Here is a 21,842-nt window from a genome sequence, read left to right as displayed (position 1 = left end):
TTGGCTGTTTCTGTACAATGAACCTTCTCTAAGCTACGTGATTCCTGAAAATTTTGATCTTTAAATGATAGTGGGCATCCTAGCGAAGTTATGTTTACTAATTAGTTATTTTATGAGGGATGCTGATTAAATTTAAAAAGTGATTGACTGAGGTAGCTTGTCGTAATGAGACGGTTCACTGTAATCCAATTTTTTAAAGAATTTAAGCTGTTCTTAATTAATTAAGATATTATAAAGAAATATGATTAAAAGTGTTATATAAGCACATGTTTAAAACATCTATTAAAATAATTTTTATAAGCTTTTTAAGAGCATGATTATGATTTTAAAAGAAATGTTTTTTTCTTTATTTAGGAGACATGGTTTACAAAGAGGAGAAAAACCATTCATTTTTTCCAAGCAGTCGAAACGAATTTTTATGAAATGTTTATTAAATTATGTTATTTTTTAATTAATTCTTTTTTTCAGATTTTATGTAAAGTTTATGAATTAAGTAATAAATTATTTTTACTTCTGTATTTTAATTAGCATATTATTTGCTTCATAGTGTTTCACAATAAAATTATAAATTCAATAAACTTCTTAATTAACATGCTGTAATATAGAGAGAGCATAAAGTTTGTTTTCTGTTGTCACATGTTTATTTCACAATTTTGTATGCGAATCTCGAAATTTATAATATCTAGGAATACTTTTTTAGTATCACTTTCGAAATGGTAAATATTAAGCTTAGATTTATTACATATTATGTTTGTAAAAAATTATAGGTAAAATTAAAATGCATTAAATTTTAAGCTAAACTGAAGTATTAATTTTAGAAATAAATTTCTTAAATGCATAATTGTATTAAGAATTTTAAGGGAAACAAGGCTTTAAAAATTAAGGTCAGTTGGCAAAGTTTTATGCTTATTCAAAAAGCATGACATTAGGTTTTTAATGAAATACTTCTATCTGTTAATGCAAAGGAAATTATTTGAAGGTAAGTAAAAAAGTTATGCATTATTTCAAACAATAGCAGACTGTTGACAAACACTGAGTGCAGATAAGAATAAAAAAATTAGACGTTGTAATTCAAGCGTATGAACAAAATTTGAATTCCTTGTAGTAACAAAATGAAGTTCATTGCTATGTTGAATTCTTTAATTTACTGAAAATGTCATTTTTTAGAAGGAGAGAATATATTTTTGAAATATGAAGAACAGCTGTTCTGAGTTCTTCATAGAAATATTTCACAAAATGTCTTTTACTGTAATAATATGATCATATCAACATGCAACACGTTTACTCATATAAGTTAAATCTAAAGCAACATGTGTCTATTTTAGCTAAAATTACTAAAAAGAAAGTTCTAGAACATATCTTATTAACTGACACTAACATGCAAATAAAACATACTATTTTTTTCAGCTATTTTACAGGGCAAATATAAGGAGTAGCATATCAATTTGAACTTTTAAATTAATCAAAATGATAATATGAAAGGCCTTTCAATAATATCAGACATAAGTTTCTCTTCATAAAACAAAAATACTCTGCAACAGACTAATGTTAATTTTTGAAAAAAGAACATTGCTGTTGAAAGCACATCTTTTAAATTAATGCTATTCTGAGGTCAAATTGACTAATTTAAAAAGCCAAACTATTATGCTTCACTTGCATATATCTGTATAATGATATACACATGAAGATATTGTTTTACTCAAAACATCTTGATTTCAATATATTTTATTATAATAAGCATCATTTTAGACAAAAAAAATCTACTACTTTTATAAACATATCCTTTAGTATTATCTATGAAAAATATATTCTACACACATAATTACTTAATGGGATATTAGAAGGAAATAATCTGAAACCTTTACAGATACAACCATTGGAATTTTACGTAAGAAAAGTATCTTCTACTCACATAATAACTTGCTATAATAATACAAGTAAATAACCTGTAACGGTTACAGATATATCTGTTGAGATTTTACATGAGAAAAACATGTTCTTTCTACATAATTATTTGCTGTAATATTACACGCAAATAATCTGTAACCATTACAGATATATCGTTTGGGATTTTACATGAGAAAAACATGTTCTTTTTACATAATTATTTGCTGTAATATTACACGCAAATAATCTGTAACCATTACAGATATATCGTTTGGGAATTTACATGAGAAAAATATGTTCTACTTACATAACTATATGCTGTGATATTACAAGAAAAAGATCTGTAACCATTACAGGCAAAACTCTTGTAATGTTACAAAGAAAACACCTGTTTCTGTTACTCAAATAACCCATGGCATCCCAGTTTCCATGAGTTTTCTTAGTAACTTTACAGATTTTTTTTACAGTGCACTCAGTCGATTTTATTCAAGTGAATGCATGGGTTGTGCGGGATGGTTTCTCAAAGAACACATAAGTAAAATCTAGAACATCAACTATGTTACTTCATCAGCTTTTATTATAGAGACTCCTCAATCTGAATGATAGTAGATAACGTATTAGCTAATTCTCAATTTTTATATATTCTAAAAGAAATGGTTTATCTTAGTGGACTGCCATCAGAAGTGTCTCATCATAAACATGGTTTATCCCATCAAAGGCTCGCCTTGGTTTCAAATCATTGCATTTAGATTTCATAATCTCCGAATTTAACTTAATTTGATTATTCTGTGATGCTGCTGAGTCTTAGATCAAATCCAAATTCAGGAATCTGCTGCTGAGAGAAGCACCAAATTAATGAATTTGGATTTGATCTAAGATTTGCAAATACGGGGAATACTGGGACAGATGGGATTTGCAGTTCTTCCTGCAACACTCCATGCCGGAAGAGGACAGAGACTCCTCCGGCCCTACTTGCCGGAGGAGGAATGCCCTTAATATTTTGGTTCTTAGCTATGTACTCATTTTATAATATTTTAGACTTTAACATGAATTAAAATGCCCTTCCCGTATTTTATAAAATTTCGTAATTTTCGTAATGCAAATTTAATAGCAGTATTTCATAATAAATATAAATTTCAACTTATAATTTATGTAGAGATTAGTGGATCATATCAAACCTGCAGTTGTTAATAAATAGATGAGAAAGTGCCATTTGTTTGCTTGAAAACATGCTTAAAATACATATTATATTCTTTCGTTTTTAAGAGTACTTTCTTCTTGTGTGAACATATTTAAAAACTGTGTGCATTTTAAAATCGAAATGATTCGTATTTGAACACATTATTTTTCTATGATCATATTATAACTAATAATTTGAAATAAAATTCGTGATTTTGTTTGGAAACAATGGTGATTTGGTTGTGATTTCCAGTGACATATCAAGACAACGGTAGCGAAATGGCATCCTGGTAACAATAAATGAAATAAGAATCCTGACAATTGACAGCCAACATTCAACATTCAGCGGACAATTTTCAGAAATAGTGCAGGAAACGCTGAAATCGCTGTTTGGAATTAATCGTAGGAAGAATTGTGCAGAATTTACTCAAAAACAGTTGCCTCATCAATATTCTCGAAGGATCAGAAGACGGCATCGTAAGTCAATGAACTAGCGTCCTCAGAAACAATTTTATGTGGCCCGCCAATATATTATAGTTACATATTTGTTTTAATACCGCGCTTATAGCATTTATTATATGCTGTGCTAATCGAAAATTGCGAAATGGTTACCAGTTTCTATAAAAATCAGACTTTTTATTTTTAAAAATTTGAACTTTATATTTTACAGATTTAACAGATTACAGATTTACAGATTTTACAGATTTACAGATTTTCCTTTTAAATTGTTGAAACTAAAACGACATTTTTTTCATTAGCGTACAAAATAGATCTTTTAAAATTTCGGGAAACAGAATTAAAATATTTGTTTCTTGATTTTACTTGTGAAATTAATACTATTAAAGTTAAAATTTATTAAAAGAAACGCGCCTCAAATAAATCACAAAAGTGAAACAACAACCTATGTTAAGCGTAGATTTTTAGCATAGAAACTCTGTCGATTTCGAGGGCGAACAATGTCCTTCTTCATCAGGAGCAAAGAAATCTGCAACTGAAAAATCAAGTTACCAACATATTTTACGCTCTAAGGAAGTCGAGAGAGACAAGAGAGGAGAGCCATCTGATAAAAGAAATAATAACGAAAATTGAAAAATTAGGATAATAGAGATTTAATAGCGTTAGGTAAGATTAGATTAAAATTATCAACTAAATACGGTAAATAATTGTGAATGTGAAAATCTTCAGGAAAATCTAATTCTCCAGTGGAAGCAGCTTCTTGAATAATTTTTGCAGACCCCCAAAGTCTAAATTGTCACTAAATTTCCAACTGTTGGGTGTTTTGAGATGTATCGGCGAAACCAAAAGCGCATTAAGATTTCGCATAGAGGAACATGAATCGTATATCCGAAAAGGTGAAATTTACAAGTCTTCGATTGCTAATCATAGCTGGGAATTTAATCGCAATTTCGACTTTGGGCCTACAACAATTATCCAGAAAGCTTCTTCAACCGGAGAATTAGATTTTCTTGAAGCTTTTCGCACTCACAAAAATTTACAGTGTTTACTTAATAATTTTAATCCAATCCTACCTAACGCGCTTAAATCTCTATTATCCTAAATTTTCAATTTTCGTTATTACCTTTACTAATAGATGGCGCTGCTGTTTCGTTTCTCTCTGGATTTTTTTAGGGTATAAATATATTCGTAACTTGGGTTTTCAGTTGCAGATTTCTTTGGTCCTGATGAAGAGGGACTTTGTTCGCCCTCGAAATCCGCAGAGTTTCTATGCTAAAAATTTACGCATAACACAGGTTGTTGCTTCACTTTTATGTCTTAAAATTTGTTAATTTATTTGTACAGAAGTTTAGCATGTCAAATGTTTATTGCTTGAACTTGATTTCATTCGTTATTTTGAGATTTTATATGTATCTTATTTGAATAGAGATTTTATATATTTATCTGAAATGAGATTGATTCTTGTGTACGCCTGAATGTACTCCTGAACGGAACTCCTGAATGTAAATACTGCATTAAATATTGATAAAGTATCGAGATATTCTCTTATTCCTTTTAGTAATTTAAATGATTAAATAAGTTTTATTTAAATACTTAAAAATCAAAATGCTTGAGGATTTTGCTTAGCATAAAAACTCTATAGCAAGCAGACAACTATAAAAAATGATGGATATAATATATTCTGCACAATGATAATTGAAAGATTTCATTTGTAAATTATTGAAAAGAATAAAGGAAGAAACAAAAAATTAGAAATAGAGTGTCTCTGCTGCTTTCAATAAAAAGATCTAAACTTCGTGCTTACAAATTGAGGAATATCCTGAATAGATTTCACTGGGTGAGAACTAAAGATTACTTTCAGAAACAGATAGTGCTATTCCAACAAATATACAGTGCATTCTAAAAGTCAAAGTTTCTTAAAACTAAGAAGTAAATTTCAAAAGCCTGATGTCAACATCTACGGATACTACTTTTTGACCCATGGACACAGTACTCTAATGCAAATAGTCCTTGAAGTTATTGACTGAATGCAGAGAAAAGGTTGAAAGGAAATGCAAAAGAAAATAATGCCTCTACTACAAGGCCTAAAAGCACTGAGCTTTTTACCATAAAAGGTAAAAGATGTATAAGGAAAAACTTTTCAACTATGTTATCCTTTCAACAGTAAAACTGTTTTAAATCGGAAAAAGGAATATATTCACAGAGCTGTAGATATGGCGAAATATATCTGAAAACCGGAATTCTTAATATTTTATATTCTTTATAAAGCCGACAGCATGAGTGAACCGATTTTTTTGGATACCAATGAAGGAAATTGTAAAATGTCTTTTTCTAATTTACTGCTGTCCACTGAACTCCACTCTAGGTTGGTTATACACGCCATTCGAAGTGTTATGGTATTTTTTATTTCATTTTAAATGATATCATATTAACATATTTATTGTGTGTATGTTACATATGGATTATTGGAAAGATCAATCCAAACATGTAAAACAGCTCAAGTATCACACAAAAACAATGATATATAATAAAAAAAAACATTTAAAGTAAGAATGAGAATAAATGAACACGAGAAAAAAGTAAAAAGTTAAAAATTTAGACAACAAGGAAAGGAACATAAGAGATGTAGTCTTTACAAGGAGTTCATGAAAGCTCTGGTATTTCAGTATAGTTTAATTATCTCATCACTTTTTTGAGACTCTTTATCTACTTCTTGGAATATAAGAGGATGCTCTGCATTTATGATGCCCGAATTGAAAATTTGGCATATACTAGATAGAAGGATACAAATTTTATTAAGATGATGCAATTGTGGCCTGTTTGCAGTTTGAAGTTTGCCATAGCCTCTTTACGCGGTTTTTGATAAAACGTTTTCCATGTGTCTTGAATGTTAGCCCAGGATTTGCCTGTTGATTTTGCTGCCTGGTCAAATTTAAGGGTATCCATACATTTCGCAAAATATGATTTCTAAGTGACTCTGGAGGAAGTGGTTTACTGTCTTGTGGCTTCGGATGTTTTGTGGTCTGCAGGCTGGGTGCATATTCGAGAGGTCCATGGTTCGATTTCCGGCGAGGACGTTGCTCATTTTTCATCTCTTCTGCTTCCAACTAACCTAATGTCAATACAAAACCTTGGAGTTATTGTGTGGAAATTTTGGATGTAATATATTATTATCATGTGCAAAATGATAAAATGCAATATTAATCTAGATCCTTCAAACAATGACGTACAGCCGGAAATATTACAAACTAAATTCAGTTTAATAAATGCAACCTAGGACTTTTAAATCTGATACATGGTTGACAGATAATTAAGATAACATGCATATTGCAATATCCTTATTTAATATTTTCTCAGTTTCACATTAAACATGCGTAGGTGAACGCACAATATGTTATATTTATAAAATTTTTATAATTTATAACAGTCATATATATAAAGTTGATCTAGTTAGGATGCAAATGAGGGTTCTTCCTTACGGATTGCAACTTGATTACTATCCTCTAAGAGAAGGTGAAGATTACTTACGTGGCCAGACATCAACAGGCAAGGCGAAGGTACGCATAAAATTCTTTCCTTAAGATCTCAGTGGCCACCGAGAAATAGTCCTGATTTGTAACATTTGGGTTCATTTTACTAAGTGATAGGTTTTCTATTCCCAAACATCAAATTCATCGGTACCTATAACGGTTGATCTCCTGAAACCGATCGTTAACAGTACTGCGGTTTATTTTAATAGTTTCTTGTACCTTCGCTTTCTTATCCGTCATTCTTCTCAGAATATAAACTACATTGCATTTAATGAGGAGTGAATTTGTAAGTTAGAGATCGGTACTTATTTCAGGAGAAGTCATTTCCTTCTACAACAGTATTCGGAAGCAAGGAAGGCCCTCAGTAAACACTGTGTGAACCAATCGCCATAGATGCCACAGACGCTATAGACAGAAATCTCTGTCGAAGACTGTTGCAATACTGAATGTCAAGGATTTAAGTCTTCTAAGTCTGCAATCCGAAGCTCATGTCCTCTTCCGTCATCAGATATTAATAGGTCTCGAACAGCATTGTGTTGATCATCAGTCAAAGTGTAATATAATCCGAATTTAATCACGCTCAGCGCATCGTAGAGAGAAACACAGCATGTAACGTCGCACCATTGTTACAGGGTATTTACAGATTCACGTCTTCTCCTACATCATTCCTAAATAATACTTTTGCAGAGCATTTCAGAGAACTCTAAGCAACAGTTCAGTTCAGATGATCATCATACACGTGGCCAAAACATCTTCAGTAAATTTTCTCTCATTCCTCATATTCTTGAGTCTCATTACATCTACTCCGGTCTCTGCGGTTTCTTTCTGCAACTTTTTATCACATTTATCATGCTCAATTTAACTTTTTTTTCTCTTCTTCTCTTGCATTTTCTTCGGACAACTCACTCAGTTTTCTCCTTCCCTCTTCTCACCCTCTTTTCCCAGCTCCTTTATTTTCGGATGGGGGGCGCTTGCCTATGCCAGCATCGGCCACTCCTAAGGGCTAGATGTGATCGTCTCTTTATTATCGAAGCACCCAATAGGTGGGCCACCTTTGCCTCCTATGAAGGGATAGACAATTTACATCCATGTCTTCTCCGGGATTCGAACCCGGGTCCTTCGATATCGCAATCAGGCTTCCCTAACTCCATACCGTCTGTTCACAGCTCCTTACTATCTTTCCCCATTTGACAATATCATTTTTATGTAACTCTTTATCTAATTAAGACACTTTATCTAGTTAGTAATTAAAACTGACATCTCACATGATCACGCCTCACATCATCTTAAACTGAACTCACACAATGTTTTCGGGACCAATTACAAGTTCGCTGGAATGAAAATTATCCCTCACATTTTCCCTATATCATCCCAAGAAAAAGGGACTGATGCACGCTTTGTCTCCTTCACCCAACGGGAAACAGATGAATTGTCTATTAAGAATAAATGGGTCTCCTATACTGTCTGCCTGCATTTTGTTTCTTCATCACTCTAAAATTGTTCAACATGAAAATGGTGCAATTATCAACAAGGGAGCAAGGCGCCATGTTCAATAAGAAATGCGGCTTACTCTGACTTCATACAATGAAACTGTTTACTACATTGTAGAGGGTGTCCGCCGAAAACATCGCTGCGAAAACATCGGAAGGCCAAAACAACGCAAGGCGAAAACGTTGTGGTACAAAACATCACGGGAGAAAAGAAAGCAAAGAGAAAACATCGCAGTCCTAAAACATTGTGATCGAAAATAAAGCAGTTTTAAAACTTCGCAGTTTAAAAACATCGTGGTAAAAAATAAAGTACCTACAAATCATCGCATGACGATAACATCGCACACATGCGTTTTTCAGCTTTTAAAAGTAAGTGCATTTTCGCATAAGGATTTGAGAGCGCAAGAAGAAAAGAGGGATGCTGTTACTTCTATATATTTCATATTTTTAAGTGAGCTAATAACTTTTTGCTGAAAAAGTAAGAAGGAAACTTAAGCATTTAAAAAAAGAAAAGAAAATTACTGCAACTTACAGTGCTTAATTTTAAATTTACATAATTAATTACGGATTTTATTAATTTTTTTTATAAAGTTTTACTAATAATTTTTAATGAAAAATGCAGTCTAAAAATGTTTAAAAAAAGGAAAATAAATAACTGCATCAGGTTTCCTCTACTTAAATTGCTTAGCTAATTATCAAAAGTTATTTTCTTTCAGGTTTTTAATGTGTTATTGTTTCAGTGGAAATTATATCTTGTTTAGTTTCCATTTATTCTTAACCCTTTGTGGTAAAGTGTATCCGGTCTGGACACACCTAAAAATTTCCTTCTCTACGCACAGAAAAATTGAACTAAAAAGGATTTACAAGTTACTATAGGTTACACTGAAACTTCTTTATTTATAGCAGACACAAACCAGTCCATATATTTCAGCCATGTTTAGTTTTTTAAGACCTTATTTTTCAAAGAAATCTTCCAGATTTCTTTTAGGTTATAAAAGGAATTGTTTGAAAAGAAATTTCTATGTTATTTTTTGGTTGTATGCTAATCTCCTTATTCTATATTAGTTTTAAATGTTTACCTTGAAATCTTGCCTAAAATCAAACGGCGAACCCTAGGTGTGCCCAGATCGGGCTCACCTATAATCTAGACAACTGAGAGTCTGTATTCTTTGTTTCTCCGCATCTCATCGGTCAGTTTATTGACAACAATGCTCGTTTCAGCACTCCTTTCGAAGCTCTATTCAATCAGTGTGCCACTTTGGGCACACCTACAGAATTAAAAAGATAAGTGCTATCTTCACAAAAGTTTACTTGAGTACTTCTCTAAGCCTAATTAGACTGCCTATCTTTTTTTTTTTTTTTTTTAATCAAAACTCCGTCTTTAAAAAGGTAGCGTGCTGGAAAGGGTTAAAGAGTCGTTAACATTTTCATGTATAGCTCGCAATCAATTTTTTGGATGCCAATTTGATAGTTATGACTAAAGTCAGTTACATGATACGTCAGTATGGGATTTGAAAAACGCATGTGTGCGATGTTATTGTAATACGATGCTTTGTAGGTACTTTATTTTTTGCCACAATATTTTTGACCAAGATGTTTTACACTGCGAAGTTATTGAACCGCTTTATTTTCGACGACGGTATTTTGTATCACGATGTTTTAGAACTGCGACGTTTTCTCTTTGCTTTCTTTTCTCCTACGATGCTTTGTACCACGACGTTTTCGCCTTGTGTTATTATCTCTACGACGTTTTCGTCTGCGATGTTTTCGGCTGTAACTATTGTAGAGACATTAGGTTTTTGTTAATCTTGGAGAGTAGAAAATGAGCAGTGTCTTCGCTGGAACTTGAACTCTGGATCTTTCGAATACGCATTGAGTATGCTTCCAATTCTACTAGGAAGGCATGAGAAAAGGTAGAAGAAAATATCTTATATACTCCTCCTTCCAATGGGGCGAGTGGGGATTTGGGGGACCCAGTAGCCATATCATGGTGCTGACGAATTATCATCCATCACCTTTTAGTTCGGGCGCGACTGTAGAGTCATTAGGATTTTTTGATACTGGAGAGTAAAAAATGAGCAATTCCTCACTGGGACTTGAACTCCGAACCTGTTTAATACGCGTCGAGTATGCTTCCAATTATACTACGAAGGCATTCGGAAAGGTAGGAGAAAATACCACATAACATATTTCAACTTTCCCTAATTTTAGCCTCGAAGTTTTCTGGCAATTTACGGACAAAGAAGCCTTTTCTTTCGAGGCAGCATCTGTTCTCTTGAACGAGCTCCTCACGGCTTGGTTAATGATCAATAATCCTCTGACCGAGGGCACAAATTTCATGAAAAAGTAAAATAACTATACAGATCCTGTTTTTCTGCAAACGTTGATTGCAGCTGAAATAGGTTCGGTCGGCACAATAAAAACATGCTCTGAGAACATTTAGGATAAATAGTAAACGCGCTATTCACGAATCCTATATAACAAAAGTATTCTCTCTCTGCAACAGGCACAAAAGGCGAAAGATTATTCACAATCTTTTTACTTCCTTGTACGAAGTAAAAAGGAAGTATTGTAAACGCGAAAAGTTTCAGGCAGCATATTTCAACGAAAATATCCATTTTGACCGCTATCGAATGCAATTTAACAATGTTTTTGCGTGATATCTGTACGTAAGGACAGAATAAAATACTCTTTTCCTTCAAAAAATTATAAAACTGCTTTAAAATTAATTCTGAAGAGAATTTTTCGTGGCGTCTGTACGAACGTATGTACGTACGTGCGTACGTACGTATCTCGCATAACTCAAAAACGAGTAGCCTCAGAACGTTGAAATTTTGTAAATACGACTGCTATAACATGTAGATGTGCACCTCGTAATTTGGTTGCAATCGGCCGCACCAAACGTATATAAATATATTTATATATATATCCACTCTATTACCCGGCTCAGCGATCTCAGTTTCTTTACTCTTATATGTTTGTAAAATGTACATTTTTGGCTTTAAAAATGATTGAATTATGTTGTTTCTATCTTCCGGTTAAGGATTTTATGCCTTTAGTAACTCTGTGTGCAATATTTTTAGAATTATCAGCAATTTTAAAGTTGTTTAATTGCCACTAAGCCTCTTTTTAATCGCGGCCATTGATGTTTACATTTGAAACAGGAGACTAGTTATAGGATTTGTTGCCAATCTAGAGAAACTTAGCTTCGCAACAACAAAGATAACGCATTCATTTATTATTGCCAATTAAATCATGCTTAATTCTTTCTGGAAAATTTTCGAGGAAATAAGCGTTTGAGATTTACTTCGTAATTTTTAATATAGATATTTTGAGTTTTTATTTATTTTTGCCTTTTCGCGATGTGAGAACTGAATTAATTAAATGAGAAATACTCAATCGTCTGTGAAAAACTGTTTCTTTTTTGTTTTGTTTTCTTAATTTCTTTTATACATAGTTCTAGCTTTATTATAGTATTTGAATAGAACATGTGGCAACGATTAGATAATTCTTTAAATGATATACTTTTTGTGCATTCTGAGTTATAATATTAATAAAATATAATACTGTTAAGTAAACCTAGCGCCAGAGTGTCGCTATTGTAAACAAAGTGAATTTTAAAGAATGCATTTATTCTATTGTGGTTTATGCGCTGTCGGCGAAGTAGGTTTAATTCAATCTAATAAGTTTAAATGAAATGCTAGAAAAAATGCGTATAATTTAATATTCCGTACAAGGAAGTCATGTGGTGTACACATCAGATTTTTTTTCCAAAGGCGTCTGCAAATTATTCACTTAGATTCAAAATATTTCGTCTCTCTTTTGTGCGTCGTTCCGTCTCTTTTAATCGAACAAACAGAGTTACCCTTGAAGCAAGATCTCTACATAATAGTGCATACATTATTTAAATTTCGAACACAGGTGAAAGATAAATTCAGCATTTATCAGGAGCTGACTAAGTGAGCGGTTTTGTCAACAACTGAATTATGTTGATGATAAATATCTTTATACTGTTGTGAAATTTAGTTTTAGATTAACTTACAAATTAACTTAATTCTTTACTGTCCTTTAGTACTTCAGTCACGCAACTCTTTATTTACAGAAACATTTTTCATATTTTAACTGACAGGAGTCTTAATATTTATATGTGTGTATGCAGGGTAAATCTGAAAAAGTTAGAAAAACTTTCATTGGCGACGGAACGCAGCTATACTAGCAATATTCTTCATAGAATGTATTGGTCGGAACGCAAGCTGTGAGAAGTTAAAAAGCGGTTGTACACTGTCGCATTTAAAGAATTAAAAAAAGAAAGAGAGGAAGTACTTCAGAGAACATTTTATTAACCGGAATGTAATTGATGTGCATGCTCAAAGAAATTGTTCAAAGACCTTCCGGCAGCTGTAATGCAGGCGTCATACCAGCAGGATAGGGCTGACTCACATTTCCGAAGACGCCAGGCATTTTCCGAGTATCGCTGGCAACAAAGGCGTCCTGGCAACTAGATCCATTTTGGTTTCAGCGCGACACTTGTAGATTAGGATTTTCATATGGCTTCACAGGAAAAGTCCAAACACGAAAGCTCCGGTGATCTTGGTGGCCAAGCTATGGGACCACATCGACTAATCCATCATCCCGGGAACTTTGTGTCGAAAGTATACCGCACATCTAAGCTGAAGAGTGCAGGCACACTGTAATGCTGAAACCACATTTTCGACCTGATTGGGTTGGAATCGGATGTAGCATTTCCGGCAGTAGGAATGTAGGATGCATGATACGATTCGCCATTAAAGCGGTGTGGCAACCAAATGGTCATGGAGGCTTCCTACCCAAACATATACGGAGAACCGCAGCTGGAACGAATGAGGAAGTATAGCGTGCAAGTTCGTAGCAGTCCACGTGTATGAGTTGTGGGTATTAAAATGCACTCGCGGGTGAAAGTGAACTCCAGCCATCCTCTCCGCAATCACGGGTTACTTTGATACTATTGTTATTTTCCTAGCATGCAGCGGGGAATTCCTATCCCTGCTCTTTCCAGATTCCTGAGTGAATCCCAAATTAGGCCTGACGTCTGAGAAAGTCCTTATACAGTATTCTCTAGATGAGGTTTAAGGCTGAGGTGGGAAAAACTTTGAAGCCCTTTGCTTCCTGCGAGAAAATGCCAAGACTGGATGGAGCAGTAGAAGGAGCTGTGGTCAGGTACTGTTTAACTGGTCAGTGGCCTAAAGCAGCCAATCTAATGTCATGAAGGAGCGTGGCTTGCCAACTACTACACTAATTGAAAAGATACATGCATATAATTCAAAATAATTGCGTAAAGTATTCAGAAATCGCTGTGTACATTGTTTACACGATGAAGAAATGTTCTTCTATGAACAGCAATGAACTAGTTGTTATTTTTCAGGCTGCTGGGGGCCGGAGATTGCCTGTCTCATTGGTGGCATGTAAAGTCCAGTGTGTCAAAAATCACAATAAAGGAAAAAACAGTCTTAAAATTTCTTGGTAGTCAGTTGCGGTGCATTAATAAACGAAAAAAGGAATTAATTAAATCCAACGACCGTAGGAGGCTATTTTCACACTCATTGGCTGGCCTGATTTGTTTGGCGAAGGGGCCTAAAAGCTTGTCTTCGCTCAGGATTTCGTAGGAAAGCACTTCGGCGAAGTTCGCCGGGTTGTTTATCAAAGCTCTTGCGAAGAAAATTTCATTAATCTTATTGATGAAATCTTGAATATGTTTGTTTCAGGTCGAAATGAAGATTTTATTTCAAATGTAATATGGGACACCAGTGATTGTGCGAACTTATTTCGCACCACGTGAATTTTCTTTTATCCTTACCTATGGCATTGGCCTAGGTAGGCGAGGCATAGATCAGAATCGGTCGGATGGCCGAAAGATAGTCATTTTTTTTAGGTTCAGTCATAGATTATCACTGTTTAAAAGTGGGAAAAGGTTGAACGTGATCCTGTAGGCTTTCCCGCAGGCGTGGGTCACGTGATCTTTCCAGGTGAAGTGATTTAGCGTGACGCATAAGTAGCTGGTTTTCTTGACAAGCGGGACAAGAGATCTAAATATGAGAATATCTCGTCTTCGGTGTTTCCTGATGTTTCTAATTTTTCGGCTGGATACAAGTTTTCCAGCAGCTACACCACTCTTCAATTGCCGGGTTTTTTTTCCTGTAGTTTAGTTCAAAGCATAATCACGAGGACCGACCTTTTTAATACCATTTACAATGACACCTAGCGGTTTGCGTTCTGCGCAACTTTCTACAACAAATATTGCTGTATAGATGCTTTCTATCACCCTGTAAAGTTTTTCGGATTCATTCTGTGGATACTTAATCGAAATGGTATTATTTGAGCAAGAAAAAGAAAACAGAGGTCTGAAATTGAATTAACTGTTTTGGTGAATGGCTCAGAGTAAAACTTGCCTGTGTTGAAGATTTTTAGTGGAATAGCTGGCCAATGGTAAGATGTAATTAGAGTGTAATATTCCAGTAGGAAATTGTGGCTCCTGTTAGCTGTAATATTTTTTAAGTTAAGACTTCAGAGGCCTTCTAAAGCTAAAAATTTGCTTTCATTCGTGTTTCTGTTTTGAGTAAACTTCATTCGACTCTATGAAAACTCGTCACAAGGGACATTTTGGATATCTGTTAAGCCTTTTGTATAATTGTAAGGAGATGTTTTAGTGATAAAGAATAACTTCAGCTCAAAACAGCGGCTATACTCTGAAAAAAAAATATTTATAACATGTACATTCAAAATTTGGATTTTTCTCAAAATTGTTTGGAATTTAGATGAAAATGTTTGGGTTTTAGGAGTTAAAACACTTTTATAAACTTTTTTTGTACAAAGCAGATACTCATTTATATAATCCGTCAATGACCTAAGATCCTGGAAAGTTATCTTATGATCACGATGTATTTTCTCAATAGCCATTATATATTCACTCGATGATCACGATATATTCTGATAAACACGAATTTCCCAGTTCACATATAACGTCCAGAGAAGTATTGTATTATTAATGAAAAATGCATTTAATTCCATAAAATAAAATACTGAAACAAAATTTGGTGGAATTAGAAAACATTTCGGATTAACGAATTAATTTTATTTTGTTAAATAAACAGTTGTAGTACAATATTCGATAAACATAAACTTAAAACATCAATGCGAATATTAACTTCAAAATAAAATTTGGTTATTGAAGGAATTAAGAAAATTCGTTTTACACTTCGTCATTTATATGAAAGATGTTCGTCAACTGAAAGAAATTCGAAGGAGTTTTTCGTTTTCACAAAATACAGAGAATGAATATGGCATTCGACATATAATTTTCAAAAAGCTGCTTCTAAAACAGATTTTCAGCATACTTCTAGTACATTTAAAAATAAGTCGCTATAGTAAGCTAAAGAGAGTTAATAGCTACAGAATTTTTAATATGCTTTGTAGAAAGCTGAGGACCTTGTGAAACAAATAGCCGTGTCTTGTTTTAAGCTGTGAATTTCATCACCAGTATTACCACTATGAACGGAGAGTTGATTGAAGATCTGTTTAAATGTGCTACTAATTTTTTATATTTATTAAATTTGCATTCTTATGGTATGCTTGAGGCTCAGAGTTGCAACCCAAAAGGAAACTTTACTAAGCGTTTGAAGTTAAAAATGGTTGAGAATTAGGACTAGAGTCGTAAGCATATTAAGGCATAAAAATAACGACAGTTGCTATTGAATTTCAGCCGCTAAAAATAGCTTCCATTTCCATCTGAGATGATATCTACTCAGTGTTATCAATAAAGCTGTGCATTTTCAAACTACGGGTCTTTGAAATTGACACAGATACAAAGAGAAAGCAATTTTATATCCATTTGTTCATCGCGGAGATTAGGTGTATCTGTTTTCAGCCCAATTATTTGCCAGTACAGCACTCTTTCCTTCCAACAGAGGATCGAAAGAATATTGGCTGAAAAAAAGAGCAGCTATAAAATTCGGATAATAGCTGAATTCTTCGAATTCTTTCCTGCGCTACGAATTCCAGGAAATGGTTTTATGACTCACACACTTCTTCTACCTGTTCTACTACGATTCTTCGAGTGCAACCGATCTTTCAAACTTCTACTGCGTCTTATCTTCGGTTATTTTGTTCTCTAGTACTGTACGGTGACTGCTTTTCACATTCTACGCGCGCACAATATTCTGGGAAAGATTTTGGAAAATACTGCAGGATTAAAAATATTTCTGAAATTTACTTTTTTATACTGAAGTGATTTGAGGGAAATATTGGATTTATATATGACTTCTGCGACAACTGAGAAATGAGGAAAAGAAGTGAATCGTCAGATGGGAAAAGGGGTTATGTGACGGAAAGTCACATTTTACAGGAATAAAGAAAAATTATCCTACTCTCTACAAGAATGCCAGAAAAAACAATAAAAATGTGTGAGATTGATATATATAATCCAGAATTATTTAAAGAATTTAGTTGTTCATGGATCTCTCTCCAATAAAGTTTTTAAGAAATTATAACTATATCCTTTTCACAGCAGGCGACATTTTTACTTCTCAGGTAGGACTCAAAATGGGAAAAACACTCATCATTATGTAATATTTCCTGCTATTTATAAAAATAAACGTCACGATAAGAAAACGTATTTTCAGAAAACATTGTTAGGAAATTTATTCACAAACCATCTATTGTAAAATAAAAACTAATTAAGAAGTAGCAGCATTAAAATTTAAATTATGTTTTGATGGATAAACAAGCCTGAAAGTAATAAGAATCTGTTAAAAATTTAATAGTAAACAATAAATAGGAAAACCCGAAAATATTCCCAAACGTAACAAAATCCCGATCGTCTTCGTTGCCATTCTCTTTCGTTGCTTTCTATAACTACTCTATGCCATTACACGATGTCATGAAAAGAGTAATCCCGCGATAGGAAAATAAATTTAACATTTGTTGAGCATTTTCAGTTTGACGGGTATCATGCACATTGTTAACGGAATGTGGCTCTTGTTTAGATATTCACAACCATCAGGAAAAATAAGTTATGCCATCATTGCGAAAAGCCCATAGTAAAACCAAATTGCTATTAAGACTGAAAATATTACATTTCTCCTGAACATAAAATATGCATAGTCCGGTAATTATACAGAAGATTGCCTCCTCCATGATTTCAATAAAATTAGCTGAAATGTGACCAACTCACCTTATTTGTTCGTCTTTACAAAGAAATTTATTTGTGTTTCATTTTTAAACCTTTCATAAACGAAAAATGATCAATAAACACACTGTTTCAAAAAACACTGAACAAGATGTTGGAATTCGAGAGTTATGGGGGGGGGGACACCCAAGGTAGGAATTTGTGCTTTATTTGCAAAGAATATTAAAGCATTTAACAATAAAAAACAGCTTGAAATATAACCCCCAAGTGGCCTGCATTAAATGCTTAAATTAATGATTTTGTATTCGGAAAAAAAGTATATGTATTTACATACATATAATTTTGTATTTATTTATGTATACTTATACTTATGTATTTACATACATATTTTGGCAGTCGGGCACATAAATGAAGCTTGCCATCAAAACCCGGACATGACTGAGTGGCTTACAGCAGAAATAATGACACCGAAAGATTTCATTTTTTAAAACTCCGTATGTTTATTCACTTAAAATCATTATTCTTTTAGATTCTTCAAGATTACATACTCGATAGTAATTTAGACTAAATAGGATTAACTTTAAATTTACTGCGTCAAACTTGATTTCCTTTCGCCATTGACGGAACAGCTGGCCCACTGCATTAGGTGCTTTCCATCCTGTTGGATACCGTCGATGGAATTAAAAATAAATAAATTTATGCATCTATTTTTAATTCCATCGACAGGATCCACTTCACCATCGACGGACGAACCTGACTATTGTTAGAATTTCATTCTTCACAGGTGGTACATAAGTTTGGAATATATACACATATCATAACTGTTGTTAGAATTTCATTCATGCACAGCTGGTACATAAGTTCAGAATGTACTATATATATATACAGTACATATATATATATCATAATTGTTGTTAGAATTTCATTCATTTCTAGTAACCTGGTGGATGAAAGATTTCATTGTGATACTTTGAATGGCGAAGAAAGTGAAATTTTACGCATTTTGGTAATTTACAGCTTCAAATGGTGCCTTATTTCCCAACAGAAAAGAAAAGAGGAAAAAAAAAAGCTCTTTTTACTTTCTACGTTACCTTCGCTACACAGTTTAAATATACCTTTCTCTGAAATAAAAATGAAAATAAAACGATCCAGTTCATGGAGGCGAAACACGTCTCTGAAGCTACATTTTGGAAGCATGTTTTTTATTTATTATTTTTTTAAGTTTAACTCAAGGTAATGAGTTCTTGAATTCCTGGCATATTTTTCTAGATTCACCAATTAAATCCCTTTTTTAGCACTTCAGTTAAAAACTCAGAATGGACTTTTAAAATGTCTTCCACTAAAAGTTTAACGTTAGAACAAATAACCTTTCGTTACCACATAAGCAAAAAATAAAAATTTGTAAAATGGCTAAAAAAAAAAGAAAAAGTGCTGCGTTTTTGCATTTTCATATTTCGAAACTTTCGCCGAAATTCATAGCAAAATCATTTATGAGCGTCGTCTATTTGCTGCTGTACATCCAACTCATTAATTTTTTAAGTGATTTTCTAAGCATTGAGTTTTTGCTTCCGAGAATTCGCAGCATTTCAGCGAAATTTGTAATCAAATCTTTAAGATACATTAACTCTTTTATCGTTTCTTACTTAGCCATTACTTTTCAAACTTCTGGCTTAAACTTTAAGTGTGGCGTAAAAATATTTTTGACCTTTTTTTCCTTTATCTGAAGGTGAACCTATGTTGTTCTCTTTTCTGTTTCGTAAATTTAACGACGTCTGTTTAAAATTGTCTACTTACACTAAAATTGTATAGCAATATATCTTGAATTTCGTTTTACTCAAGATGCGTTTTGAACATTTGTTGAATACAAAAATATTATACTTTTTCAGAAAGAAAAAGATAATCAATTAAATGTAATAAATTCTTAATATAAGAATAAAAAGAAATTTAATTGTTGTTGCGTGTATTTGTGAATGATAATACGAACGGCACATGAAATATTATATTTTGAGTTTTTCTGACCTAAACGAATGTTAATATTATGAGTGTTATATTTCATTTGATATAAATAAAAATTTTTAATGCTTGAGTTAAAGTATTTTCTTCTTTAAATTACAAATAGTTGTCTTAGTATTGAAATTAAGAGTGGTCAGTTAATCAACAATATTTGTAATTCCTTTTTTGTATTTTAAAAACATAATACCCCATTCAACTTTTACTTGCATATTTAGAAGTTCTAAGTTTTGAAATCAAAAAATGCTTTTACAAAGAAACGAAGTTATTTGTTTGAATGAGAATAAACTTATCCAAAAGATACAAAAGATTATATGTTTCATACGCTTTACTTATCAGAGAATTAATACATGACAGGAAGAAATTTCCATTCTTAGGTAAAAACAATAAACGACTTGGATAAAAAGGTGAAAAATAAGAAACAATATTTAAAATTTGTAGTTTAAATGAAGTGTTTACTTAAATGGTTAAAATTTAACACATTCATATAAAATTGTTAACTAAGTTTACAGATATAAATAACCAAAAGTAATAATCAAAAGTAAATGGACGTATGCTCTTTTATAGGCAAAATATTAATATTGTTATATAGAAAAGTTTCGCCACCAAGGTTAAATAGTTTTACTTCAAGGTACCATGTTATATCGGAAACTCCTATATGTTAAATGTTAAATATGAAACTACTTGCCGTGAAAAGGTTTCTACTTCCTCTTAGGGAGGAAAACTAAACTCTTAAGAATTTGCCAACTAACAAAATTTTAGTGATCGTATAGTGAAACGTGTACAGCATTTTTGCGTTGTGAAAAAAAATGCATCCCGGGACCGCGCCGTGAGAGGATCGAAAACATAAACATATACAAGATATAAAGGAAAAGTTCATATTAAATATATAAAGAAAACATACTGTAATAGTTTTCCAGATTAAATATCAGTTTATTCAATTACATCACAATAAGAAAAATCTTAACCTCACCTGAGAGTCTGTTCATTTAAATTCATAAAAAACTTAAGGTTTGTCTGGTGATTTAAAAGAAAGGAAAGGGAAACAATTTAAGGCCTGAGAGTTAAATTTTAGATTCGACGTTGTTTTTACTGCTAAGGACGTTTTTGAAAAACTTGCCTAAAGTTCAAACACACCAAAAAAAAAAAAAAATAAAACTTATCTTGAGGGGACATCTTGAAGTGGAGGACTCGTATCTTATCAAGCGTTGATGTCGGCCGGGCTCATCTTGACACTGGTTCTAAAAATGTAGGCGCCAATTCCGACTGTAGAACAGAAACAGGAGCACTGCTGCCCAGGACGGCTATCCGCTTGGTCCTGAAAGTCCTATGTCAACACGCAGGTAACTCGTTCAAATTTCGCCTCTTTACCAGCACGCCGCAAGGAAGAGGGTTTTCAGCTTCAGGTCAGAAACGTTTTTTCTAGGCAATTACGGCTCGCCTGTTCTTACTCATCCGAAGAGCAAGCTTCACGAGTAACGTCCCAAGTAAGTTCCACCCGCCAGTCAGTAAGAGAGAGAATCCAACTCGAATTTCCTTCAAGCCAGTTTTCAAGAGCAACGTCCAGCAAGCCCGAAAGTCAGCGAGTCCAAGAGTGAGTCCGTAAGCGAGTCGCCTCTTAACCCAAAACGCGGCCGGGGAGCATATTTGCCGCTCCCCGCCGGAAAACATCTCTCGTAGTCAATTACATTTATCTCCTTCAAGCCAGTTTTCAAGAGCAACGTCCACTAGTCCAGCCAGCCCAAAAATCAGTGAGTCAGTCAGAGAGTGAGCCAAAAAGTGAATCCAACTCGAATTTCCTTCGTCTCCTTCACAAAACGGGCTCCCACTATGGCTTCACTTATCGCCCCCTTAATTATGGCAAAATCTTCGTTTTCAACTCCAGAATGCGGAAATAAGGGTGATCGCGCATGCGCGCCTTTCTTCACTTAGCCAACAACCGGACCCTCAATCGCCAAAACCTGAATGACTTACATTGAAAGACAAGTAGCAACCTTTGACCTTTCTGTCACGTACTTTCCTCTCTTAAGGTCAACTAACAATGAAAATTCTTTCTCGAACATTCTAAAGGACAAAGCGCGCGAAATCATGACTTGGCAAAAATTGCCTCCCTTTCCCTGCTTCTTTCAC

This window comes from Stegodyphus dumicola, chromosome 4 (assembly GCF_044657685.1).
Source record: "Stegodyphus dumicola isolate Sdum_Otavi_A_Nest chromosome 4, ASM4465768v1".
Classification (NCBI taxonomy): domain Eukaryota; kingdom Metazoa; phylum Arthropoda; class Arachnida; order Araneae; family Eresidae; genus Stegodyphus; species Stegodyphus dumicola.
This window is presented reverse-complemented; position numbering follows the sequence as displayed.